The 23,127-nt window shown below is 49.8% G+C and overlaps 34 non-coding genes across 34 annotated transcripts; all 34 read left to right on the top strand.

Moving 5' to 3' along the window:
• Window positions 1-640: 640 nt before the first annotated feature.
• Trnas-uga (transfer RNA serine (anticodon UGA)) lies at window positions 641-722 on the top strand. Its single transcript has one exon. It is a non-coding gene; the product is annotated as a tRNA-Ser (tRNA).
• Window positions 723-1,306: 584 nt separating this feature from the next.
• Trnaf-gaa (transfer RNA phenylalanine (anticodon GAA)) lies at window positions 1,307-1,379 on the top strand. Its single transcript has one exon. It is a non-coding gene; the product is annotated as a tRNA-Phe (tRNA).
• Window positions 1,380-1,915: 536 nt separating this feature from the next.
• Trnak-uuu (transfer RNA lysine (anticodon UUU)) lies at window positions 1,916-1,988 on the top strand. The gene has a single exon. It is a non-coding gene; the product is annotated as a tRNA-Lys (tRNA).
• A 137-nt stretch (window positions 1,989-2,125) lies between these two features.
• On the top strand, window positions 2,126-2,207 carry Trnas-cga (transfer RNA serine (anticodon CGA)). The gene has a single exon. It is a non-coding gene; the product is annotated as a tRNA-Ser (tRNA).
• Window positions 2,208-2,915: 708 nt separating this feature from the next.
• Window positions 2,916-2,997, top strand: Trnas-uga (transfer RNA serine (anticodon UGA)). The gene has a single exon. It is a non-coding gene; the product is annotated as a tRNA-Ser (tRNA).
• Window positions 2,998-3,581: 584 nt separating this feature from the next.
• On the top strand, window positions 3,582-3,654 carry Trnaf-gaa (transfer RNA phenylalanine (anticodon GAA)). The gene has a single exon. It is a non-coding gene; the product is annotated as a tRNA-Phe (tRNA).
• Window positions 3,655-4,190: 536 nt separating this feature from the next.
• Trnak-uuu (transfer RNA lysine (anticodon UUU)) lies at window positions 4,191-4,263 on the top strand. The gene has a single exon. It is a non-coding gene; the product is annotated as a tRNA-Lys (tRNA).
• A 137-nt stretch (window positions 4,264-4,400) lies between these two features.
• Trnas-cga (transfer RNA serine (anticodon CGA)) lies at window positions 4,401-4,482 on the top strand. Its single transcript has one exon. It is a non-coding gene; the product is annotated as a tRNA-Ser (tRNA).
• A 708-nt stretch (window positions 4,483-5,190) lies between these two features.
• On the top strand, window positions 5,191-5,272 carry Trnas-uga (transfer RNA serine (anticodon UGA)). The gene has a single exon. It is a non-coding gene; the product is annotated as a tRNA-Ser (tRNA).
• A 584-nt stretch (window positions 5,273-5,856) lies between these two features.
• On the top strand, window positions 5,857-5,929 carry Trnaf-gaa (transfer RNA phenylalanine (anticodon GAA)). The gene has a single exon. It is a non-coding gene; the product is annotated as a tRNA-Phe (tRNA).
• Window positions 5,930-6,465: 536 nt separating this feature from the next.
• Trnak-uuu (transfer RNA lysine (anticodon UUU)) lies at window positions 6,466-6,538 on the top strand. Its single transcript has one exon. It is a non-coding gene; the product is annotated as a tRNA-Lys (tRNA).
• A 137-nt stretch (window positions 6,539-6,675) lies between these two features.
• Trnas-cga (transfer RNA serine (anticodon CGA)) lies at window positions 6,676-6,757 on the top strand. The gene has a single exon. It is a non-coding gene; the product is annotated as a tRNA-Ser (tRNA).
• A 708-nt stretch (window positions 6,758-7,465) lies between these two features.
• Trnas-uga (transfer RNA serine (anticodon UGA)) lies at window positions 7,466-7,547 on the top strand. Its single transcript has one exon. It is a non-coding gene; the product is annotated as a tRNA-Ser (tRNA).
• Window positions 7,548-8,131: 584 nt separating this feature from the next.
• Window positions 8,132-8,204, top strand: Trnaf-gaa (transfer RNA phenylalanine (anticodon GAA)). The gene has a single exon. It is a non-coding gene; the product is annotated as a tRNA-Phe (tRNA).
• A 536-nt stretch (window positions 8,205-8,740) lies between these two features.
• On the top strand, window positions 8,741-8,813 carry Trnak-uuu (transfer RNA lysine (anticodon UUU)). Its single transcript has one exon. It is a non-coding gene; the product is annotated as a tRNA-Lys (tRNA).
• A 137-nt stretch (window positions 8,814-8,950) lies between these two features.
• Window positions 8,951-9,032, top strand: Trnas-cga (transfer RNA serine (anticodon CGA)). Its single transcript has one exon. It is a non-coding gene; the product is annotated as a tRNA-Ser (tRNA).
• A 726-nt stretch (window positions 9,033-9,758) lies between these two features.
• Trnas-uga (transfer RNA serine (anticodon UGA)) lies at window positions 9,759-9,840 on the top strand. The gene has a single exon. It is a non-coding gene; the product is annotated as a tRNA-Ser (tRNA).
• Window positions 9,841-10,419: 579 nt separating this feature from the next.
• Window positions 10,420-10,492, top strand: Trnaf-gaa (transfer RNA phenylalanine (anticodon GAA)). Its single transcript has one exon. It is a non-coding gene; the product is annotated as a tRNA-Phe (tRNA).
• A 537-nt stretch (window positions 10,493-11,029) lies between these two features.
• On the top strand, window positions 11,030-11,102 carry Trnak-uuu (transfer RNA lysine (anticodon UUU)). Its single transcript has one exon. It is a non-coding gene; the product is annotated as a tRNA-Lys (tRNA).
• A 927-nt stretch (window positions 11,103-12,029) lies between these two features.
• Trnas-uga (transfer RNA serine (anticodon UGA)) lies at window positions 12,030-12,111 on the top strand. The gene has a single exon. It is a non-coding gene; the product is annotated as a tRNA-Ser (tRNA).
• Window positions 12,112-12,690: 579 nt separating this feature from the next.
• Trnaf-gaa (transfer RNA phenylalanine (anticodon GAA)) lies at window positions 12,691-12,763 on the top strand. Its single transcript has one exon. It is a non-coding gene; the product is annotated as a tRNA-Phe (tRNA).
• A 537-nt stretch (window positions 12,764-13,300) lies between these two features.
• On the top strand, window positions 13,301-13,373 carry Trnak-uuu (transfer RNA lysine (anticodon UUU)). The gene has a single exon. It is a non-coding gene; the product is annotated as a tRNA-Lys (tRNA).
• A 927-nt stretch (window positions 13,374-14,300) lies between these two features.
• Window positions 14,301-14,382, top strand: Trnas-uga (transfer RNA serine (anticodon UGA)). The gene has a single exon. It is a non-coding gene; the product is annotated as a tRNA-Ser (tRNA).
• Window positions 14,383-14,961: 579 nt separating this feature from the next.
• Window positions 14,962-15,034, top strand: Trnaf-gaa (transfer RNA phenylalanine (anticodon GAA)). The gene has a single exon. It is a non-coding gene; the product is annotated as a tRNA-Phe (tRNA).
• A 537-nt stretch (window positions 15,035-15,571) lies between these two features.
• Window positions 15,572-15,644, top strand: Trnak-uuu (transfer RNA lysine (anticodon UUU)). The gene has a single exon. It is a non-coding gene; the product is annotated as a tRNA-Lys (tRNA).
• A 927-nt stretch (window positions 15,645-16,571) lies between these two features.
• On the top strand, window positions 16,572-16,653 carry Trnas-uga (transfer RNA serine (anticodon UGA)). Its single transcript has one exon. It is a non-coding gene; the product is annotated as a tRNA-Ser (tRNA).
• A 579-nt stretch (window positions 16,654-17,232) lies between these two features.
• On the top strand, window positions 17,233-17,305 carry Trnaf-gaa (transfer RNA phenylalanine (anticodon GAA)). Its single transcript has one exon. It is a non-coding gene; the product is annotated as a tRNA-Phe (tRNA).
• A 537-nt stretch (window positions 17,306-17,842) lies between these two features.
• Window positions 17,843-17,915, top strand: Trnak-uuu (transfer RNA lysine (anticodon UUU)). Its single transcript has one exon. It is a non-coding gene; the product is annotated as a tRNA-Lys (tRNA).
• A 927-nt stretch (window positions 17,916-18,842) lies between these two features.
• On the top strand, window positions 18,843-18,924 carry Trnas-uga (transfer RNA serine (anticodon UGA)). The gene has a single exon. It is a non-coding gene; the product is annotated as a tRNA-Ser (tRNA).
• A 579-nt stretch (window positions 18,925-19,503) lies between these two features.
• Trnaf-gaa (transfer RNA phenylalanine (anticodon GAA)) lies at window positions 19,504-19,576 on the top strand. The gene has a single exon. It is a non-coding gene; the product is annotated as a tRNA-Phe (tRNA).
• Window positions 19,577-20,113: 537 nt separating this feature from the next.
• Window positions 20,114-20,186, top strand: Trnak-uuu (transfer RNA lysine (anticodon UUU)). Its single transcript has one exon. It is a non-coding gene; the product is annotated as a tRNA-Lys (tRNA).
• A 927-nt stretch (window positions 20,187-21,113) lies between these two features.
• On the top strand, window positions 21,114-21,195 carry Trnas-uga (transfer RNA serine (anticodon UGA)). The gene has a single exon. It is a non-coding gene; the product is annotated as a tRNA-Ser (tRNA).
• Window positions 21,196-21,774: 579 nt separating this feature from the next.
• Trnaf-gaa (transfer RNA phenylalanine (anticodon GAA)) lies at window positions 21,775-21,847 on the top strand. The gene has a single exon. It is a non-coding gene; the product is annotated as a tRNA-Phe (tRNA).
• Window positions 21,848-22,384: 537 nt separating this feature from the next.
• Window positions 22,385-22,457, top strand: Trnak-uuu (transfer RNA lysine (anticodon UUU)). The gene has a single exon. It is a non-coding gene; the product is annotated as a tRNA-Lys (tRNA).
• The last annotated feature ends 670 nt before the right edge of the window (window positions 22,458-23,127 follow it).

A 23,127-nucleotide genomic window follows, 5' to 3' on the forward strand; every position in this document is an offset into this window, starting at 1 on the left:
TCTTCAACAAGACGAAAATTTCCGTTTAACAATACTGAGTGTCGCGACGGCTGCTGCTTACTGTGGCTACCGGTTTTCCTCTCACTGACGCTGGGACTGCAGAAAGCCGTCGCAGGCCCACGAGTGCGCTCCCGTCATTTTCTCGCGTCGACGCCGAGTTCGTGAGTACACAGACGTGCTTGGAAGCGTTGGACAGAGCCAACATTCATTTCTCTCTTTTTTAAGAATCGCAATTCAGTCATTCGAGTGCGGAAAAAGCAATGGTGCAGCGTTTCTTTTCTTAAGATCTCGCAGCTACTTGCAAGTATGTCGACCACTTAAGACGACAGAAAACTAGCGTCAGCGGTGCGTCAGTGGGAAGTCGGTGAAGTCGCCATTGGAGCCATAAGCCAGTAATTACGTCATGCGAATCACTCGCACGCCACGCAGCTGTACGATAGCTCAGTCGGTAGAGCGTTTGATTTTCAACCAAAGGGTGTTGGGTTCAACGCCATGTCTAGGCGAAAATTAATACACTTTCGTAACGGCTAATGTGCTGGCAATGGAAACACTACAGAAAAGAGTGAGGCCACGCCGCTTTCTGCCATTGGATTGCTTCTAAAGGTGCACTTTCACGTGTCGGAAGACGCTACTGCTACCGGCAGTCGTGGCCGAGTGGTTAAGGCGTCTGACTTGAAATCAGATTCCCTCTGGTAGCGTAGGTTCGAGTCCTGCCGACTGCGGAAATTTTGTAGCTCTCAAAAGATGGGCGTTCAGCTGCATTCTAGCAGTTGCGTCACTACTAAACACGTGGGTCGCCGGCAATGTGCAGTATTATTGGCTGCAGCGCTACAGTCGCACCCAGAAGCCACAGCTCATCGCCTCGTCACACTGCCGTCCACCAGGTGTGAGTGCAAGTGTCGCCTCTCTGGGCAGTGCAGATGTGTCCATTTTAGCTTGCAGACAATTACGTGTAGCAATTTATGAGCTAACGCAAGTCAAATGTTTTAGCGTGTGTATCTGCTAGATACTGCCTCTCACATGGTAGAGAGGCTCACTCCTTCTTGTGTCTCGTTCTCTGCACACGAGTTGCACGTGGCATCGATATAGCAAAGGTTTTCTAGAGAAAGCGAAGTCAATATTACATGAATCGAGTCGACATGTTTGCTTCTTACGATGATGGAATCAGAAGAAATGTGTGTGGTACTTCACTGCATCTGCTGCTCGCCTTTCAGCGTCCCTATGTCTTATCAGACGAAGATGACTGTGAAATTGGCGGCGATTCAGAGGTTAACGAAGACGCGCAAATCTGCGGACTTACGTGTGAGCCGAAATAGCTCAGTTGGGAGAGCGTTAGACTGAAGATCTAAAGGTCCCTGGTTCGATCCCGGGTTTCGGCAAGCGTATGTTTTGAAGCTGATGCCAATGGAATTGCTCCGAGTCTGTGATGATGTAGGTACAGCCGATAACAAAAATGACTCTATCCTGTAACTGTTCAGGTTGTCTAGTGCTTGCCGTAAGAGGAACACAGTAGGCAACTCCCTGAGAAGTAAGAAAATACGAAAAGTCCTACCGACTGCGTTCCTTTTTTTGTGTCAGGAGGTGAAGAACGTCTCCAACGGAAGCGTGAAATGAGCGAAAACGTGGGAAGCATTGCATTCGAAATGCTTGTGAAATTTCCAATTACTCAGTGAGTGTCGACAAAACACGTAAATCCTCTACTCCAACGTATGAGACCTAACGACTGCTGCGGTTTGTTTTTGCATTGTGTGTCAGCATTCTTCGATAGTCTGCTACGAGCTTAGCGCGACACGTTTGTAGACAGCATTCAGGCGACGTTTAATTAGTAACAGCTCCATGCAGCGATAGCACAGCTGTGAAGGACATGAGTCAATGTACAGCTGTGCATCGTGGGATGTTCTCTATTGTCGTGTGAGCCCGGATAGCTCAGTCGGTAGAGCATTAGGCTTTTAACCTAAGGGTCCAGGGTTCAAGTCCCTGTTCGGGCGGAAATTTTAATACTTTGGTAGCGATTCCTCTGGTAGCGGTGGAAACACTACGGAAAAGAATGCAGCTACGCCGTTTTCTGATGCCACATAGCTTTAAACCGTAGAAGTTGCATGTGTCGGAGAACCTCGACCTACGGGCAGTCGTGGCCGAGTGGTTAAGGCGTCTGACTCGAAATCAGATTCCCTCTGGGAGCGTAGGTTCGAATCCTACCGGCTGCGTGCGATTTTGCGTAAAGAGGAGCAAATATTTTCACACACGTGAACGCGGTTGCAAACCGATGGCGCCATCTTCAACAAGACGAAAATTTCCGTTTAACAATACTGAGTGTCGCGACGGCTGCTGCTTACTGTGGCTACCGGTTTTCCTCTCACTGACGCTGGGACTGCAGAAAGCCGTCGCAGGCCCACGAGTGCGCTCCCGTCATTTTCTCGCGTCGACGCCGAGTTCGTGAGTACACAGACGTGCTTGGAAGCGTTGGACAGAGCCAACATTCATTTCTCTCTTTTTTAAGAATCGCAATTCAGTCATTCGAGTGCGGAAAAAGCAATGGTGCAGCGTTTCTTTTCTTAAGATCTCGCAGCTACTTGCAAGTATGTCGACCACTTAAGACGACAGAAAACTAGCGTCAGCGGTGCGTCAGTGGGAAGTCGGTGAAGTCGCCATTGGAGCCATAAGCCAGTAATTACGTCATGCGAATCACTCGCACGCCACGCAGCTGTACGATAGCTCAGTCGGTAGAGCGTTTGATTTTCAACCAAAGGGTGTTGGGTTCAACGCCATGTCTAGGCGAAAATTAATACACTTTCGTAACGGCTAATGTGCTGGCAATGGAAACACTACAGAAAAGAGTGAGGCCACGCCGCTTTCTGCCATTGGATTGCTTCTAAAGGTGCACTTTCACGTGTCGGAAGACGCTACTGCTACCGGCAGTCGTGGCCGAGTGGTTAAGGCGTCTGACTTGAAATCAGATTCCCTCTGGTAGCGTAGGTTCGAGTCCTGCCGACTGCGGAAATTTTGTAGCTCTCAAAAGATGGGCGTTCAGCTGCATTCTAGCAGTTGCGTCACTACTAAACACGTGGGTCGCCGGCAATGTGCAGTATTATTGGCTGCAGCGCTACAGTCGCACCCAGAAGCCACAGCTCATCGCCTCGTCACACTGCCGTCCACCAGGTGTGAGTGCAAGTGTCGCCTCTCTGGGCAGTGCAGATGTGTCCATTTTAGCTTGCAGACAATTACGTGTAGCAATTTATGAGCTAACGCAAGTCAAATGTTTTAGCGTGTGTATCTGCTAGATACTGCCTCTCACATGGTAGAGAGGCTCACTCCTTCTTGTGTCTCGTTCTCTGCACACGAGTTGCACGTGGCATCGATATAGCAAAGGTTTTCTAGAGAAAGCGAAGTCAATATTACATGAATCGAGTCGACATGTTTGCTTCTTACGATGATGGAATCAGAAGAAATGTGTGTGGTACTTCACTGCATCTGCTGCTCGCCTTTCAGCGTCCCTATGTCTTATCAGACGAAGATGACTGTGAAATTGGCGGCGATTCAGAGGTTAACGAAGACGCGCAAATCTGCGGACTTACGTGTGAGCCGAAATAGCTCAGTTGGGAGAGCGTTAGACTGAAGATCTAAAGGTCCCTGGTTCGATCCCGGGTTTCGGCAAGCGTATGTTTTGAAGCTGATGCCAATGGAATTGCTCCGAGTCTGTGATGATGTAGGTACAGCCGATAACAAAAATGACTCTATCCTGTAACTGTTCAGGTTGTCTAGTGCTTGCCGTAAGAGGAACACAGTAGGCAACTCCCTGAGAAGTAAGAAAATACGAAAAGTCCTACCGACTGCGTTCCTTTTTTTGTGTCAGGAGGTGAAGAACGTCTCCAACGGAAGCGTGAAATGAGCGAAAACGTGGGAAGCATTGCATTCGAAATGCTTGTGAAATTTCCAATTACTCAGTGAGTGTCGACAAAACACGTAAATCCTCTACTCCAACGTATGAGACCTAACGACTGCTGCGGTTTGTTTTTGCATTGTGTGTCAGCATTCTTCGATAGTCTGCTACGAGCTTAGCGCGACACGTTTGTAGACAGCATTCAGGCGACGTTTAATTAGTAACAGCTCCATGCAGCGATAGCACAGCTGTGAAGGACATGAGTCAATGTACAGCTGTGCATCGTGGGATGTTCTCTATTGTCGTGTGAGCCCGGATAGCTCAGTCGGTAGAGCATTAGGCTTTTAACCTAAGGGTCCAGGGTTCAAGTCCCTGTTCGGGCGGAAATTTTAATACTTTGGTAGCGATTCCTCTGGTAGCGGTGGAAACACTACGGAAAAGAATGCAGCTACGCCGTTTTCTGATGCCACATAGCTTTAAACCGTAGAAGTTGCATGTGTCGGAGAACCTCGACCTACGGGCAGTCGTGGCCGAGTGGTTAAGGCGTCTGACTCGAAATCAGATTCCCTCTGGGAGCGTAGGTTCGAATCCTACCGGCTGCGTGCGATTTTGCGTAAAGAGGAGCAAATATTTTCACACACGTGAACGCGGTTGCAAACCGATGGCGCCATCTTCAACAAGACGAAAATTTCCGTTTAACAATACTGAGTGTCGCGACGGCTGCTGCTTACTGTGGCTACCGGTTTTCCTCTCACTGACGCTGGGACTGCAGAAAGCCGTCGCAGGCCCACGAGTGCGCTCCCGTCATTTTCTCGCGTCGACGCCGAGTTCGTGAGTACACAGACGTGCTTGGAAGCGTTGGACAGAGCCAACATTCATTTCTCTCTTTTTTAAGAATCGCAATTCAGTCATTCGAGTGCGGAAAAAGCAATGGTGCAGCGTTTCTTTTCTTAAGATCTCGCAGCTACTTGCAAGTATGTCGACCACTTAAGACGACAGAAAACTAGCGTCAGCGGTGCGTCAGTGGGAAGTCGGTGAAGTCGCCATTGGAGCCATAAGCCAGTAATTACGTCATGCGAATCACTCGCACGCCACGCAGCTGTACGATAGCTCAGTCGGTAGAGCGTTTGATTTTCAACCAAAGGGTGTTGGGTTCAACGCCATGTCTAGGCGAAAATTAATACACTTTCGTAACGGCTAATGTGCTGGCAATGGAAACACTACAGAAAAGAGTGAGGCCACGCCGCTTTCTGCCATTGGATTGCTTCTAAAGGTGCACTTTCACGTGTCGGAAGACGCTACTGCTACCGGCAGTCGTGGCCGAGTGGTTAAGGCGTCTGACTTGAAATCAGATTCCCTCTGGTAGCGTAGGTTCGAGTCCTGCCGACTGCGGAAATTTTGTAGCTCTCAAAAGATGGGCGTTCAGCTGCATTCTAGCAGTTGCGTCACTACTAAACACGTGGGTCGCCGGCAATGTGCAGTATTATTGGCTGCAGCGCTACAGTCGCACCCAGAAGCCACAGCTCATCGCCTCGTCACACTGCCGTCCACCAGGTGTGAGTGCAAGTGTCGCCTCTCTGGGCAGTGCAGATGTGTCCATTTTAGCTTGCAGACAATTACGTGTAGCAATTTATGAGCTAACGCAAGTCAAATGTTTTAGCGTGTGTATCTGCTAGATACTGCCTCTCACATGGTAGAGAGGCTCACTCCTTCTTGTGTCTCGTTCTCTGCACACGAGTTGCACGTGGCATCGATATAGCAAAGGTTTTCTAGAGAAAGCGAAGTCAATATTACATGAATCGAGTCGACATGTTTGCTTCTTACGATGATGGAATCAGAAGAAATGTGTGTGGTACTTCACTGCATCTGCTGCTCGCCTTTCAGCGTCCCTATGTCTTATCAGACGAAGATGACTGTGAAATTGGCGGCGATTCAGAGGTTAACGAAGACGCGCAAATCTGCGGACTTACGTGTGAGCCGAAATAGCTCAGTTGGGAGAGCGTTAGACTGAAGATCTAAAGGTCCCTGGTTCGATCCCGGGTTTCGGCAAGCGTATGTTTTGAAGCTGATGCCAATGGAATTGCTCCGAGTCTGTGATGATGTAGGTACAGCCGATAACAAAAAAGACTCTATCCTGTAACTGTTCAGGTTGTCTAGTGCTTGCCGTAAGAGGAACACAGTAGGCAACTCCCTGAGAAGTAAGAAAATACGAAAAGTCCTACCGACTGCGTTCCTTTTTTTGTGTCAGGAGGTGAAGAACGTCTCCAACGGAAGCGTGAAATGAGCGAAAACGTGGGAAGCATTGCATTCGAAATGCTTGTGAAATTTCCAATTACTCAGTGAGTGTCGACAAAACACGTAAATCCTCTACTCCAACGTATGAGACCTAACGACTGCTGCGGTTTGTTTTTGCATTGTGTGTCAGCATTCTTCGATAGTCTGCTACGAGCTTAGCGCGACACGTTTGTAGACAGCATTCAGGCGACGTTTAATTAGTAACAGCTCCATGCAGCGATAGCACAGCTGTGAAGGACATGAGTCAATGTACAGCTGTGCATCGTGGGATGTTCTCTATTGTCGTGTGAGCCCGGATAGCTCAGTCGGTAGAGCATTAGGCTTTTAACCTAAGGGTCCAGGGTTCAAGTCCCTGTTCGGGCGGAAATTTTAATACTTTGGTAGCGATTCCTCTGGTAGCGGTGGAAACACTACGGAAAAGAATGCAGCTACGCCGTTTTCTGATGCCACATAGCTTTAAACCGTAGAAGTTGCATGTGTCGGAGAACCTCGACCTACGGGCAGTCGTGGCCGAGTGGTTAAGGCGTCTGACTCGAAATCAGATTCCCTCTGGGAGCGTAGGTTCGAATCCTACCGGCTGCGTGCGATTTTGCGTAAAGAGGAGCAAATATTTTCACACACGTGAACGCGGTTGCAAACCGATGGCGCCATCTTCAACAAGACGAAAATTTCCGTTTAACAATACTGAGTGTCGCGACGGCTGCTGCTTACTGTGGCTACCGGTTCTCCTCTCACTGACGCTGCGACTGCAGAAAGCCGTCGCAGGCCCACGAGTGCGCTCCCGTCATTTTCTCGCGTCGACGCCGAGTTCGTGAGTACACAGACGTGCTTGGAAGCGTTGGACAGAGCCAACATTCATTTCTCTCTTTTTTAAGAATCGCAATTCAGTCATTCGAGTGCGGAAAAAGCAATGGTGCAGCGTTTCTTTTCTTAAGATCTCGCAGCTACTTGCAAGTATGTCGACCACTTAAGACGACAGAAAACTAGCGTCAGCGGTGCGTCAGTGGGAAGTCGGTGAAGTCGCCATTGGAGCCATAAGCCAGTAATTACGTCATGCGAATCACTCGCACGCCACGCAGCTGTACGATAGCTCAGTCGGTAGAGCGTTTGATTTTCAACCAAAGGGTGTTGGGTTCAACGCCATGTCTAGGCGAAAATTAATACACTTTCGTAACGGCTAATGTGCTGGCAATGGAAACACTACAGAAAAGAGTGAGGCCACGCCGCTTTCTGCCATTGGATTGCTTCTAAAGGTGCACTTTCACGTGTCGGAAGACGCTACTGCTACCGGCAGTCGTGGCCGAGTGGTTAAGGCGTCTGACTTGAAATCAGATTCCCTCTGGGAGCGTAGGTTCGAGTCCTGCCGACTGCGGAAATTTTGTAGCTCTCAAAAGATGGGCGTTCAGCTGCATTCTAGCAGTTGCGTCACTACTAAACACGTGGGTCGCCGGCAATGTGCAGTATTATTGGCTGCAGCGCTACAGTCGCACCCAGAAGCCACAGCTCATCGCCTCGTCACACTGCCGTCCACCAGGTGTGAGTGCAAGTGTCGCCTCTCTGGGCAGTGCAGATGTGTCCATTTTAGCTTGCAGACAATTACGTGTAGCAATTTATGAGCTAACGCAAGTCAAATGTTTTAGCGTGTGTATCTGCTAGATACTGCCTCTCACATGGTAGAGAGGCTCACTCCTTCTTGTGTCTCGTTCTCTGCACACGAGTTGCACGTGGCATCGATATAGCAAAGGTTTTCTAGAGAAAGCGAAGTCAATATTACATGAATCGAGTCGACATGTTTGCTTCTTACGATGATGGAATCAGAAGAAATGTGTGTGGTACTTCACTGCATCTGCTGCTCGCCTTTCAGCGTCCCTATGTCTTATCAGACGAAGATGACTGTGAAATTGGCGGCGATTCAGAGGTTAACGAAGACGCGCAAATCTGCGGACTTACGTGTGAGCCGAAATAGCTCAGTTGGGAGAGCGTTAGACTGAAGATCTAAAGGTCCCTGGTTCGATCCCGGGTTTCGGCAAGCGTATGTTTTGAAGCTGATGCCAATGGAATTGCTCCGAGTCTGTGATGATGTAGGTACAGCCGATAACAAAAATGACTCTATCCTGTAACTGTTCAGGTTGTCTAGTGCTTGCCGTAAGAGGAACACAGTAGGCAACTCCCTGAGAAGTAAGAAAATACGAAAAGTCCTACCGACTGCGTTCCTTTTTTTGTGTCAGGAGGTGAAGAACGTCTCCAACGGAACCGTGAAATGAGCGAAAACGTGGGAAGCATTGCATTCGAAATGCTTGTGAAATTTCCAATTACTCAGTGAGTGTCGACAAAACACGTAAATCCTCTACTCCAACGTATGAGACCTAACGACTGCTGCGGTTTGTTTTTGCATTGTGTGTCAGCATTCTTCGATAGTCTGCTACGAGCTTAGCGCGACACGTTTATAGACAGCATTCAGGCGACGTTTAATTAGTAACAGCTCCATGCAGCGATAGCACAGCTGTGAAGGACATGAGTCAATGTACAGCTGTGCATCGTGGGATGTTCTCTATTGTCGTGTGAGCCCGGGTAGCTCAGTCGGTAGAGCATTAGGCTTTTAACCTAAGGGTCCAGGGTTCAAGTCCCTGTTCGGGCGGAAATTTTAATACTTTGGTAGCGATTCCTCTGGTAGCGGTGGAAACACTACGGAAAAGAATGCAGCTACGCCGTTTTCTGATGCCACATAGCTTTAAACCGTAGAAGTTGCATGTGTCGGAGAACCTCGACCTACGGGCAGTCGTGGCCGAGTGGTTAAGGCGTCTGACTCGAAATCAGATTCCCTCTGGGAGCGTAGGTTCGAATCCTACCGGCTGCGTGCGATTCTGCGTAAAGAGCAGCAAATACTTTCACACGCATGAATGAGCGTGCAAACCAATGACGCCATTCTAAACAAGACGAAAATTTCCGTTTAAGAATGCTGAGTTTCACGACGGCCGCTGCTTCCTGTGCCTACCGGTCCACCTCGCACTGACGATGTGACTGCAGGAAGCCGTCGCAGGCCCACGAGTGCGCCCCCGTCATTTTCTCGCGCCTTCGCCGAGTTCGTGAGTACACACACGTGCTTGAAATTGTTGGACAGAGTGAAGGTTCATTCCTTTTTAGGAATTGCAATTCAATCAGTCGAGTGCGGCAAAAGCAATGGCGCCGCGTTTCTTTTCAATGATCTCGCAGCTACTTGCAAGTATGTCCATCCCTTAAGACGCCAGAAAACTAGCGTCAGCGGCGCGTCAGTGGGAAGTCGGTGAAGTCGCCATTGGAGCCATAAGCCAGCAATTACGACATGCGAATCACTCGCACACGACGCAGCTGTATGACAATGCTCGTGCGTGGGTGCGGATAGCTCAGTCGGTAGAGCGTTAGGTTTTCAACCAAAGGGTCCTGGGTTCTAGTCCCTGTCGGGGCGAAAATTAATACACTTTCGTAACGTCTAATGTGCTGGCAGTGGAATCACTACAGAAAAGAGTGAGCCCATGCTGCCTTCTGCCATGAGATTGCTTGCAAAGGTGGGAGTTTCAGTTGTCGAGAGACGCTTCTCAGACGTGCAGTCGTGGCCGAGTGGTTAAGGCGTCTGACTTGAAATCAGATTCCCTCTGGGAGCGTAGGTTCGAGTCCTGCCGACTGCGGAAATTTTCTCGCTCTCAGAAGATGGACGTTCAGCTGCATCCTAGCAGTTGCGTCACTACTAAACACGTGGGCCGCCAGCAAGGTGCAGTGTTCTTGGCTCCAGGGTGCAGCGCTACAGTCGTGCCCAGAAGCCACAGCTCATCTCCTCGTCTCACAACCGTCCACCAGGTGTCAGTGCAAGTGTCGCCTCTCTGGGCAGTGCAGATGTGATTATTTTAGCTTGCAGACGATGACGTGTAGCAATTAATGAGCAAACGCAAGTCAAACGTTTTACCGCGTGTATCTGCTAGATACTGCCTCACACACGTTGGAGAGGCTCACTCCTTCCTCTGCCTCGTTCTCTGCACACTAGTTGCACGTGGCATCGATATAGCACAGCTTTTCTAGCGTCAGCGAAGTCAATATTACATGAATCGAGTCGACATGTTTGCTAGTTACGACGATGGAAGCAGAAGAAATGTGTGTGGTACTTTACTGCATCTGCTGTTCGCCTTTCGGCGTCCCTGTGTTCTTTCAGACGAAGATGACTGTGAAATTGGCAACGGGGCAGACGTGCAAAAGAGGGGCGCTGTACGTCAGCCGAAATAGCTCAGTTGGGAGAGCGTTAGACTGAAGATCTAAAGGTCCCTGGTTCGATCCCGGGTTTCGGCACGGCTTCGTTTTGAAGCCGACGCCAATGGAATTGCTCTGACTTTGTGATAATGTAACTAGAGCCGAGAACGGACATGACTCTCTTCTGTAACTGTTCTGGTTGTCTAGTGCTTGCCATAAGAGGAACACAGTAGGCAACTCTCTGAGAAGTAAGAAAATAAAAAAACGTCCTACCGACTGCGTTCCCTGTTTTGTGCCAGGAGGTGAAGAACGTCTCCAGCGGAACCGTGAAATGAGCGAAAACGTGGGAAACATTGCATTCGAAGTGCTTGTGAATTTTCCAATTGCCCGATGAGTGTCGACAAAACACGTAAATCCTCTACTCCAACGTATGAGACGTAACGACTGCTGCAGTTTGTTTTTGCATCGTGTGTCAACATTGTTCGATGGTCTGTTACGAGCTTTGCGCGATAAGTTTGCAGACAGCATTCAGGCGACGTTTAACTACTAACAGCTCCATGCAGCGATTGCACAACAGTAAAGGACATGAGTCAATGTGTCGTTGTGCATCGTGAGATGTTTCATAAGGCGTTGTGAGCCCGGATAGCTCAGTCGGTAGAGCATTAGGCTTTTAACCTAAGGGTCCAGGGTTCAAGTCCCTGTTCGGGCGGAAATTTTAATAATTTGGTAGCGTTTCCTCTGGTAGTGGTGGAAACACTACGGAAAAGAATGCAGCAACGCCGTTTTCTGACACCACAGTGCTTTAAACGGTTCAATTTGCACGTGTCGGGAGAACGCTGCGTTCGGGGCAGCCGTGGCCGAGTGGTTAAGGCGTCTGACTCGAAAGTAGTTTCGAATCCCGCCGGCTGCGTGCGATTCTGCGTAAAGAGCAGCAAATACTTTCACACGCATGAATGAGCGTGCAAACCAATGACGCCATTCTAAACAAGACGAAAATTTCCGTTTAAGAATGCTGAGTTTCACGACGGCCGCTGCTTCCTGTGCCTACCGGTCCACCTCGCACTGACGATGTGACTGCAGGAAGCCGTCGCAGGCCCACGAGTGCGCCCCCGTCATTTTCTCGCGCCTTCGCCGAGTTCGTGAGTACACACACGTGCTTGAAATTGTTGGACAGAGTGAAGGTTCATTCCTTTTTAGGAATTGCAATTCAATCAGTCGAGTGCGGCAAAAGCAATGGCGCCGCGTTTCTTTTCAATGATCTCGCAGCTACTTGCAAGTATGTCCATCCCTTAAGACGCCAGAAAACTAGCGTCAGCGGCGCGTCAGTGGGAAGTCGGTGAAGTCGCCATTGGAGCCATAAGCCAGCAATTACGACATGCGAATCACTCGCACACGACGCAGCTGTATGACAATGCTCGTGCGTGGGTGCGGATAGCTCAGTCGGTAGAGCGTTAGGTTTTCAACCAAAGGGTCCTGGGTTCTAGTCCCTGTCGGGGCGAAAATTAATACACTTTCGTAACGTCTAATGTGCTGGCAGTGGAATCACTACAGAAAAGAGTGAGCCCATGCTGCCTTCTGCCATGAGATTGCTTGCAAAGGTGGGAGTTTCAGTTGTCGAGAGACGCCTCTGAGACGTGCAGTCGTGGCCGAGTGGTTAAGGCGTCTGACTTGAAATCAGATTCCCTCTGGGAGCGTAGGTTCGAGTCCTGCCGACTGCGGAAATTTTCTCGCTCTCAGAAGATGGACGTTCAGCTGCATCCTAGCAGTTGCGTCACTACTAAACACGTGGGCCGCCAGCAAGGTGCAGTGTTCTTGGCTCCAGGGTGCAGCGCTACAGTCGTGCCCAGAAGCCACAGCTCATCTCCTCGTCTCACAACCGTCCACCAGGTGTCAGTGCAAGTGTCGCCTCTCTGGGCAGTGCAGATGTGATTATTTTAGCTTGCAGACGATGATGTGTAGCAATTAATGAGCAAACGCAAGTCAAACGTTTTACCGCGTGTATCTGCTAGATACTGCCTCACACACGTTGGAGAGGCTCACTCCTTCCTCTGCCTCGTTCTCTGCACACTAGTTGCACGTGGCATCGATATAGCACAGCTTTTCTAGCGTCAGCGAAGTCAATATTACATGAATCGAGTCGACATGTTTGCTAGTTACGACGATGGAAGCAGAAGAAATGTGTGTGGTACTTTACTGCATCTGCTGTTCGCCTTTCGGCGTCCCTGTGTTCTTTCAGACGAAGATGACTGTGAAATTGGCAACGGGGCAGACGTGCAAAAGAGGGGCGCTGTACGTCAGCCGAAATAGCTCAGTTGGGAGAGCGTTAGACTGAAGATCTAAAGGTCCCTGGTTCGATCCCGGGTTTCGGCACGGCTTCGTTTTGAAGCCGACGCCAATGGAATTGCTCTGACTTTGTGATAATGTAACTAGAGCCGAGAACGGACATGACTCTCTTCTGTAACTGTTCTGGTTGTCTAGTGCTTGCCATAAGAGGAACACAGTAGGCAACTCTCTGAGAAGTAAGAAAATAAAAAAACGTCCTACCGACTGCGTTCCCTGTTTTGTGCCAGGAGGTGAAGAACGTCTCCAGCGGAACCGTGAAATGAGCGAAAACGTGGGAAACATTGCATTCGAAGTGCTTGTGAATTTTCCAATTGCCCGATGAGTGTCGACAAAACACGTAAATCCTCTACTCCAACGTATGAGACGTAACGACTGCTGCAGTTTGTTTTTGCATCGTGTGTCAACATTGTTCGATGGTCTGTTACGAGCTTTGCGCGATAAGTTTGCAGACAGCATTCAGGCGACGTTTAACTACTAACAGCTCCATGCAGCGATTGCACAACAGTAAAGGACATGAGTCAATGTGTCGTTGTGCATCGTGAGATGTTTCATAAGGCGTTGTGAGCCCGGATAGCTCAGTCGGTAGAGCATTAGGCTTTTAACCTAAGGGTCCAGGGTTCAAGTCCCTGTTCGGGCGGAAATTTTAATAATTTGGTAGCGTTTCCTCTGGTAGTGGTGGAAACACTACGGAAAAGAATGCAGCAACGCCGTTTTCTGACACCACAGTGCTTTAAACGGTTCAATTTGCACGTGTCGGGAGAACGCTGCGTTCGGGGCAGCCGTGGCCGAGTGGTTAAGGCGTCTGACTCGAAAGTAGTTTCGAATCCCGCCGGCTGCGTGCGATTCTGCGTAAAGAGCAGCAAATACTTTCACACGCATGAATGAGCGTGCAAACCAATGACGCCATTCTAAACAAGACGAAAATTTCCGTTTAAGAATGCTGAGTTTCACGACGGCCGCTGCTTCCTGTGCCTACCGGTCCACCTCGCACTGACGATGTGACTGCAGGAAGCCGTCGCAGGCCCACGAGTGCGCCCCCGTCATTTTCTCGCGCCTTCGCCGAGTTCGTGAGTACACACACGTGCTTGAAATTGTTGGACAGAGTGAAGGTTCATTCCTTTTTAGGAATTGCAATTCAATCAGTCGAGTGCGGCAAAAGCAATGGCGCCGCGTTTCTTTTCAATGATCTCGCAGCTACTTGCAAGTATGTCCATCCCTTAAGACGCCAGAAAACTAGCGTCAGCGGCGCGTCAGTGGGAAGTCGGTGAAGTCGCCATTGGAGCCATAAGCCAGCAATTACGACATGCGAATCACTCGCACACGACGCAGCTGTATGACAATGCTCGTGCGTGGGTGCGGATAGCTCAGTCGGTAGAGCGTTAGGTTTTCAACCAAAGGGTCCTGGGTTCTAGTCCCTGTCGGGGCGAAAATTAATACACTTTCGTAACGTCTAATGTGCTGGCAGTGGAATCACTACAGAAAAGAGTGAGCCCATGCTGCCTTCTGCCATGAGATTGCTTGCAAAGGTGGGAGTTTCAGTTGTCGAGAGACGCCTGTGAGACGTGCAGTCGTGGCCGAGTGGTTAAGGCGTCTGACTTGAAATCAGATTCCCTCTGGGAGCGTAGGTTCGAGTCCTGCCGACTGCGGAAATTTTCTCGCTCTCAGAAGATGGACGTTCAGCTGCATCCTAGCAGTTGCGTCACTACTAAACACGTGGGCCGCCAGCAAGGTGCAGTGTTCTTGGCTCCAGGGTGCAGCGCTACAGTCGTGCCCAGAAGCCACAGCTCATCTCCTCGTCTCACAACCGTCCACCAGGTGTCAGTGCAAGTGTCGCCTCTCTGGGCAGTGCAGATGTGATTATTTTAGCTTGCAGACGATGACGTGTAGCAATTAATGAGCAAACGCAAGTCAAACGTTTTACCGCGTGTATCTGCTAGATACTGCCTCACACACGTTGGAGAGGCTCACTCCTTCCTCTGCCTCGTTCTCTGCACACTAGTTGCACGTGGCATCGATATAGCACAGCTTTTCTAGCGTCAGCGAAGTCAATATTACATGAATCGAGTCGACATGTTTGCTAGTTACGACGATGGAAGCAGAAGAAATGTGTGTGGTACTTTACTGCATCTGCTGTTCGCCTTTCGGCGTCCCTGTGTTCTTTCAGACGAAGATGACTGTGAAATTGGCAACGGGGCAGACGTGCAAAAGAGGGGCGCTGTACGTCAGCCGAAATAGCTCAGTTGGGAGAGCGTTAGACTGAAGATCTAAAGGTCCCTGGTTCGATCCCGGGTTTCGGCACGGCTTCGTTTTGAAGCCGACGCCAATGGAATTGCTCTGACTTTGTGATAATGTAACTAGAGCCGAGAACGGACATGACTCTCTTCTGTAACTGTTCTGGTTGTCTAGTGCTTGCCATAAGAGGAACACAGTAGGCAACTCTCTGAGAAGTAAGAAAATAAAAAAACGTCCTACCGACTGCGTTCCCTGTTTTGTGCCAGGAGGTGAAGAACGTCTCCAGCGGAACCGTGAAATGAGCGAAAACGTGGGAAACATTGCATTCGAAGTGCTTGTGAATTTTCCAATTGCCCGATGAGTGTCGACAAAACACGTAAATCCTCTACTCCAACGTATGAGACGTAACGACTGCTGCAGTTTGTTTTTGCATCGTGTGTCAACATTGTTCGATGGTCTGTTACGAGCTTTGCGCGATAAGTTTGCAGACAGCATTCAGGCGACGTTTAACTACTAACAGCTCCATGCAGCGATTGCACAACAGTAAAGGACATGAGTCAATGTGTCGTTGTGCATCGTGAGATGTTTCATAAGGCGTTGTGAGCCCGGATAGCTCAGTCGGTAGAGCATTAGGCTTTTAACCTAAGGGTCCAGGGTTCAAGTCCCTGTTCGGGCGGAAATTTTAATAATTTGGTAGCGTTTCCTCTGGTAGTGGTGGAAACACTACGGAAAAGAATGCAGCAACGCCGTTTTCTGACACCACAGTGCTTTAAACGGTTCAATTTGCACGTGTCGGGAGAACGCTGCGTTCGGGGCAGCCGTGGCCGAGTGGTTAAGGCGTCTGACTCGAAAGTAGTTTCGAATCCCGCCGGCTGCGTGCGATTCTGCGTAAAGAGCAGCAAATACTTTCACACGCATGAATGAGCGTGCAAACCAATGACGCCATTCTAAACAAGACGAAAATTTCCGTTTAAGAATGCTGAGTTTCACGACGGCCGCTGCTTCCTGTGCCTACCGGTCCACCTCGCACTGACGATGTGACTGCAGGAAGCCGTCGCAGGCCCACGAGTGCGCCCCCGTCATTTTCTCGCGCCTTCGCCGAGTTCGTGAGTACACACACGTGCTTGAAATTGTTGGACAGAGTGAAGGTTCATTCCTTTTTAGGAATTGCAATTCAATCAGTCGAGTGCGGCAAAAGCAATGGCGCCGCGTTTCTTTTCAATGATCTCGCAGCTACTTGCAAGTATGTCCATCCCTTAAGACGCCAGAAAACTAGCGTCAGCGGCGCGTCAGTGGGAAGTCGGTGAAGTCGCCATTGGAGCCATAAGCCAGCAATTACGACATGCGAATCACTCGCACACGACGCAGCTGTATGACAATGCTCGTGCGTGGGTGCGGATAGCTCAGTCGGTAGAGCGTTAGGTTTTCAACCAAAGGGTCCTGGGTTCTAGTCCCTGTCGGGGCGAAAATTAATACACTTTCGTAACGTCTAATGTGCTGGCAGTGGAATCACTACAGAAAAGAGTGAGCCCATGCTGCCTTCTGCCATGAGATTGCTTGCAAAGGTGGGAGTTTCAGTTGTCGAGAGACGCCTGTGAGACGTGCAGTCGTGGCCGAGTGGTTAAGGCGTCTGACTTGAAATCAGATTCCCTCTGGGAGCGTAGGTTCGAGTCCTGCCGACTGCGGAAATTTTCTCGCTCTCAGAAGATGGACGTTCAGCTGCATCCTAGCAGTTGCGTCACTACTAAACACGTGGGCCGCCAGCAAGGTGCAGTGTTCTTGGCTCCAGGGTGCAGCGCTACAGTCGTGCCCAGAAGCCACAGCTCATCTCCTCGTCTCACAACCGTCCACCAGGTGTCAGTGCAAGTGTCGCCTCTCTGGGCAGTGCAGATGTGATTATTTTAGCTTGCAGACGATGACGTGTAGCAATTAATGAGCAAACGCAAGTCAAACGTTTTACCGCGTGTATCTGCTAGATACTGCCTCACACACGTTGGAGAGGCTCACTCCTTCCTCTGCCTCGTTCTCTGCACACTAGTTGCACGTGGCATCGATATAGCACAGCTTTTCTAGCGTCAGCGAAGTCAATATTACATGAATCGAGTCGACATGTTTGCTAGTTACGACGATGGAAGCAGAAGAAATGTGTGTGGTACTTTACTGCATCTGCTGTTCGCCTTTCGGCGTCCCTGTGTTCTTTCAGACGAAGATGACTGTGAAATTGGCAACGGGGCAGACGTGCAAAAGAGGGGCGCTGTACGTCAGCCGAAATAGCTCAGTTGGGAGAGCGTTAGACTGAAGATCTAAAGGTCCCTGGTTCGATCCCGGGTTTCGGCACGGCTTCGTTTTGAAGCCGACGCCAATGGAATTGCTCTGACTTTGTGATAATGTAACTAGAGCCGAGAACGGACATGACTCTCTTCTGTAACTGTTCTGGTTGTCTAGTGCTTGCCATAAGAGGAACACAGTAGGCAACTCTCTGAGAAGTAAGAAAATAAAAAAACGTCCTACCGACTGCGTTCCCTGTTTTGTGCCAGGAGGTGAAGAACGTCTCCAGCGGAACCGTGAAATGAGCGAAAACGTGGGAAACATTGCATTCGAAGTGCTTGTGAATTTTCCAATTGCCCGATGAGTGTCGACAAAACACGTAAATCCTCTACTCCAACGTATGAGACGTAACGACTGCTGCAGTTTGTTTTTGCATCGTGTGTCAACATTGTTCGATGGTCTGTTACGAGCTTTGCGCGATAAGTTTGCAGACAGCATTCAGGCGACGTTTAACTACTAACAGCTCCATGCAGCGATTGCACAACAGTAAAGGACATGAGTCAATGTGTCGTTGTGCATCGTGAGATGTTTCATAAGGCGTTGTGAGCCCGGATAGCTCAGTCGGTAGAGCATTAGGCTTTTAACCTAAGGGTCCAGGGTTCAAGTCCCTGTTCGGGCGGAAATTTTAATAATTTGGTAGCGTTTCCTCTGGTAGTGGTGGAAACACTACGGAAAAGAATGCAGCAACGCCGTTTTCTGACACCACAGTGCTTTAAACGGTTCAATTTGCACGTGTCGGGAGAACGCTGCGTTCGGGGCAGCCGTGGCCGAGTGGTTAAGGCGTCTGACTCGAAAGTAGTTTCGAATCCCGCCGGCTGCGTGCGATTCTGCGTAAAGAGCAGCAAATACTTTCACACGCATGAATGAGCGTGCAAACCAATGACGCCATTCTAAACAAGACGAAAATTTCCGTTTAAGAATGCTGAGTTTCACGACGGCCGCTGCTTCCTGTGCCTACCGGTCCACCTCGCACTGACGATGTGACTGCAGGAAGCCGTCGCAGGCCCACGAGTGCGCCCCCGTCATTTTCTCGCGCCTTCGCCGAGTTCGTGAGTACACACACGTGCTTGAAATTGTTGGACAGAGTGAAGGTTCATTCCTTTTTAGGAATTGCAATTCAATCAGTCGAGTGCGGCAAAAGCAATGGCGCCGCGTTTCTTTTCAATGATCTCGCAGCTACTTGCAAGTATGTCCATCCCTTAAGACGCCAGAAAACTAGCGTCAGCGGCGCGTCAGTGGGAAGTCGGTGAAGTCGCCATTGGAGCCATAAGCCAGCAATTACGACATGCGAATCACTCGCACACGACGCAGCTGTATGACAATGCTCGTGCGTGGGTGCGGATAGCTCAGTCGGTAGAGCGTTAGGTTTTCAACCAAAGGGTCCTGGGTTCTAGTCCCTGTCGGGGCGAAAATTAATACACTTTCGTAACGTCTAATGTGCTGGCAGTGGAATCACTACAGAAAAGAGTAAGCCCATGCTGCCTTCTGCCATGAGATTGCTTGCAAAGGTGGGAGTTTCAGTTGTCGAGAGACGCTTCTGAGACGTGCAGTCGTGGCCGAGTGGTTAAGGCGTCTGACTTGAAATCAGATTCCCTCTGGGAGCGTAGGTTCGAGTCCTGCCGACTGCGGAAATTTTCTCGCTCCCAGAAGATGGACGTTCAGCTGCATCCTAGCAGTTGCGTCACTACTAAACACGTGGGCCGCCAGCAAGGTGCAGTGTTCTTGGCTCCAGGGTGCAGCGCTACAGTCGTGCCCAGAAGCCACAGCTCATCTCCTCGTCTCACAACCGTCCACCAGGTGTCAGTGCAAGTGTCGCCTCTCTGGGCAGTGCAGATGTGATTATTTTAGCTTGCAGACGATGACGTGTAGCAATTAATGAGCAAACGCAAGTCAAACGTTTTACCGCGTGTATCTGCTAGATACTGCCTCACACACGTTGGAGAGGCTCACTCCTTCCTCTGCCTCGTTCTCTGCACACTAGTTGCACGTGGCATCGATATAGCACAGCTTTTCTAGCGTCAGCGAAGTCAATATTACATGAATCGAGTCGACATGTTTGCTAGTTACGACGATGGAAGCAGAAGAAATGTGTGTGGTACTTTACTGCATCTGCTGTTCGCCTTTCGGCGTCCCTGTGTTCTTTCAGACGAAGATGACTGTGAAATTGGCAACGGGGCAGACGTGCAAAAGAGGGGCGCTGTACGTCAGCCGAAATAGCTGAGTTGGGAGAGCGTTAGACTGAAGATCTAAAGGTCCCTGGTTCGATCCCGGGTTTCGGCACGGCTTCGTTTTGAAGCCGACGCCAATGGAATTGCTCTGACTTTGTGATAATGTAACTAGAGCCGAGAACGGACATGACTCTCTTCTGTAACTGTTCTGGTTGTCTAGTGCTTGCCATAAGAGGAACACAGTAGGCAACTCTCTGAGAAGTAAGAAAATAAAAAAACGTCCTACCGACTGCGTTCCCTGTTTTGTGCCAGGAGGTGAAGAACGTCTCCAGCGGAACCGTGAAATGAGCGAAAACGTGGGAAACATTGCATTCGAAGTGCTTGTGAATTTTCCAATTGCCCGATGAGTGTCGACAAAACACGTAAATCCTCTACTCCAACGTATGAGACGTAACGACTGCTGCAGTTTGTTTTTGCATCGTGTGTCAACATTGTTCGATGGTCTGTTACGAGCTTTGCGCGATAAGTTTGCAGACAGCATTCAGGCGACGTTTAACTACTAACAGCTCCATGCAGCGATTGCACAACAGTAAAGGACAAGAGTCAATGTGTCGTTGTGCATCGTGAGATGTTTCATAAGGCGTTGTGAGCCCGGTTAGCTCAGTCGGTAGAGCATTAGGCTTTTAACCTAAGGGTCCAGGGTTCAAGTCCCTGTTCGGGCGGAAATTTTAATAATTTGGTAGCGTTTCCTCTGGTAGTGGTGGAAACACTACGGAAAAGAATGCAGCAACGCCGTTTTCTGACACCACAGTGCTTTAAACGGTTCAATTTGCACGTGTCGGGAGAACGCTGCGTTCGGGGCAGCCGTGGCCGAGTGGTTAAGGCGTCTGACTCGAAAGTAGTTTCGAATCCCGCCGGCTGCGTGCGATTCTGCGTAAAGAGCAGCAAATACTTTCACACGCATGAATGAGCGTGCAAACCAATGACGCCATTCTAAACAAGACGAAAATTTCCGTTTAAGAATGCTGAGTTTCACGACGGCCGCTGCTTCCTGTGCCTACCGGTCCACCTCGCACTGACGATGTGACTGCAGGAAGCCGTCGCAGGCCCACGAGTGCGCCCCCGTCATTTTCTCGCGCCTTCGCCGAGTTCGTGAGTACACACACGTGCTTGAAATTGTTGGACAGAGTGAAGGTTCATTCCTTTTTAGGAATTGCAATTCAATCAGTCGAGTGCGGCAAAAGCAATGGCGCCGCGTTTCTTTTCAATGATCTCGCAGCTACTTGCAAGTATGTCCATCCCTTAAGACGCCAGAAAACTAGCGTCAGCGGCGCGTCAGTGGGAAGTCGGTGAAGTCGCCATTGGAGCCATAAGCCAGCAATTACGACATGCGAATCACTCGCACACGACGCAGCTGTATGACAATGCTCGTGCGTGGGTGCGGATAGCTCAGTCGGTAGAGCGTTAGGTTTTCAACCAAAGGGTCCTGGGTTCTAGTCCCTGTCGGGGCGAAAATTAATACACTTTCGTAACGTCTAATGTGCTGGCAGTGGAATCACTACAGAAAAGAGTAAGCCCATGCTGCCTTCTGCCATGAGATTGCTTGCAAAGGTGGGAGTTTCAGTTGTCGAGAGACGCTTCTGAGACGTGCAGTCGTGGCCGAGTGGTTAAGGCGTCTGACTTGAAATCAGATTCCCTCTGGGGGCGTAGGTTCGAGTCCTGCCGACTGCGGAAATTTTCTCGCTCCCAGAAGATGGACGTTCAGCTGCATCCTAGCAGTTGCGTCACTACTAAACACGTGGGCCGCCAGCAAGGTGCAGTGTTCTTGGCTCCAGGGTGCAGCGCTACAGTCGTGCCCAGAAGCCACAGCTCATCTCCTCGTCTCACAACCGTCCACCAGGTGTCAGTGCAAGTGTCGCCTCTCTGGGCAGTGCAGATGTGATTATTTTAGCTTGCAGACGATGACGTGTAGCAATTAATGAGCAAACGCAAGTCAAACGTTTTACCGCGTGTATCTGCTAGATACTGCCTCACACACGTTGGAGAGGCTCACTCCTTCCTCTGCCTCGTTCTCTGCACACTAGTTGCACGTGGCATCGATATAGCACAGCTTTTCTAGCGTCAGCGAAGTCAATATTACATGAATCGAGTCGACATGTTTGCTAGTTACGACGATGGAAGCAGAAGAAATGTGTGTGGTACTTTACTGCATCTGCTGTTCGCCTTTCGGCGTCCCTGTGTTCTTTCAGACGAAGATGACTGTGAAATTGGCAACGGGGCAGACGTGCAAAAGAGGGGCGCTGTACGTCAGCCGAAATAGCTCAGTTGGGAGAGCGTTAGACTGAAGATCTAAAGGTCCCTGGTTCGATCCCGGGTTTCGGCACGGCTTCGTTTTGAAGCCGACGCCAATGGAATTGCTCTGACTTTGTGATAATGTAACTAGAGCCGAGAACGGACATGACTCTCTTCTGTAACTGTTCTGGTTGTCTAGTGCTTGCCATAAGAGGAACACAGTAGGCAACTCTCTGAGAAGTAAGAAAATAAAAAAACGTCCTACCGACTGCGTTCCCTGTTTTGTGCCAGGAGGTGAAGAACGTCTCCAGCGGAACCGTGAAATGAGCGAAAACGTGGGAAACATTGCATTCGAAGTGCTTGTGAATTTTCCAATTGCCCGATGAGTGTCGACAAAACACGTAAATCCTCTACTCCAACGTATGAGACGTAACGACTGCTGCAGTTTGTTTTTGCATCGTGTGTCAACATTGTTCGATGGTCTGTTACGAGCTTTGCGCGATAAGTTTGCAGACAGCATTCAGGCGACGTTTAACTACTAACAGCTCCATGCAGCGATTGCACAACAGTAAAGGACATGAGTCAATGTGTCGTTGTGCATCGTGAGATGTTTCATAAGGCGTTGTGAGCCCGGTTAGCTCAGTCGGTAGAGCATTAGGCTTTTAACCTAAGGGTCCAGGGTTCAAGTCCCTGTTCGGGCGGAAATTTTAATAATTTGGTAGCGTTTCCTCTGGTAGTGGTGGAAACACTACGGAAAAGAATGCAGCAACGCCGTTTTCTGACACCACAGTGCTTTAAACGGTTCAATTTGCACGTGTCGGGAGAACGCTGCGTTCGGGGCAGCCGTGGCCGAGTGGTTAAGGCGTCTGACTCGAAAGTAGTTTCGAATCCCGCCGGCTGCGTGCGATTCTGCGTAAAGAGCAGCAAATACTTTCACACGCATGAATGAGCGTGCAAACCAATGACGCCATTCTAAACAAGACGAAAATTTCCGTTTAAGAATGCTGAGTTTCACGACGGCCGCTGCTTCCTGTGCCTACCGGTCCACCTCGCACTGACGATGTGACTGCAGGAAGCCGTCGCAGGCCCACGAGTGCGCCCCCGTCATTTTCTCGCGCCTTCGCCGAGTCCGTGAGTACACACACGTGCTTGAAATTGTTGGACAGAGTGAAGGTTCATTCCTTTTTAGGAATTGCAATTCAATCAGTCGAGTGCGGCAAAAGCAATGGCGCCGCGTTTCTTTTCAATGATCTCGCAGCTACTTGCAAGTATGTCCATCCCTTAAGACGCCAGAAAACTAGCGTCAGCGGCGCGTCAGTGGGAAGTCGGTGAAGTCGCCATTGGAGCCATAAGCCAGCAATTACGACATGC

The sequence above is a fragment of the Schistocerca gregaria genome, unplaced genomic scaffold, assembly GCF_023897955.1.
Source record: "Schistocerca gregaria isolate iqSchGreg1 unplaced genomic scaffold, iqSchGreg1.2 ptg000318l, whole genome shotgun sequence".
Classification (NCBI taxonomy): domain Eukaryota; kingdom Metazoa; phylum Arthropoda; class Insecta; order Orthoptera; family Acrididae; genus Schistocerca; species Schistocerca gregaria.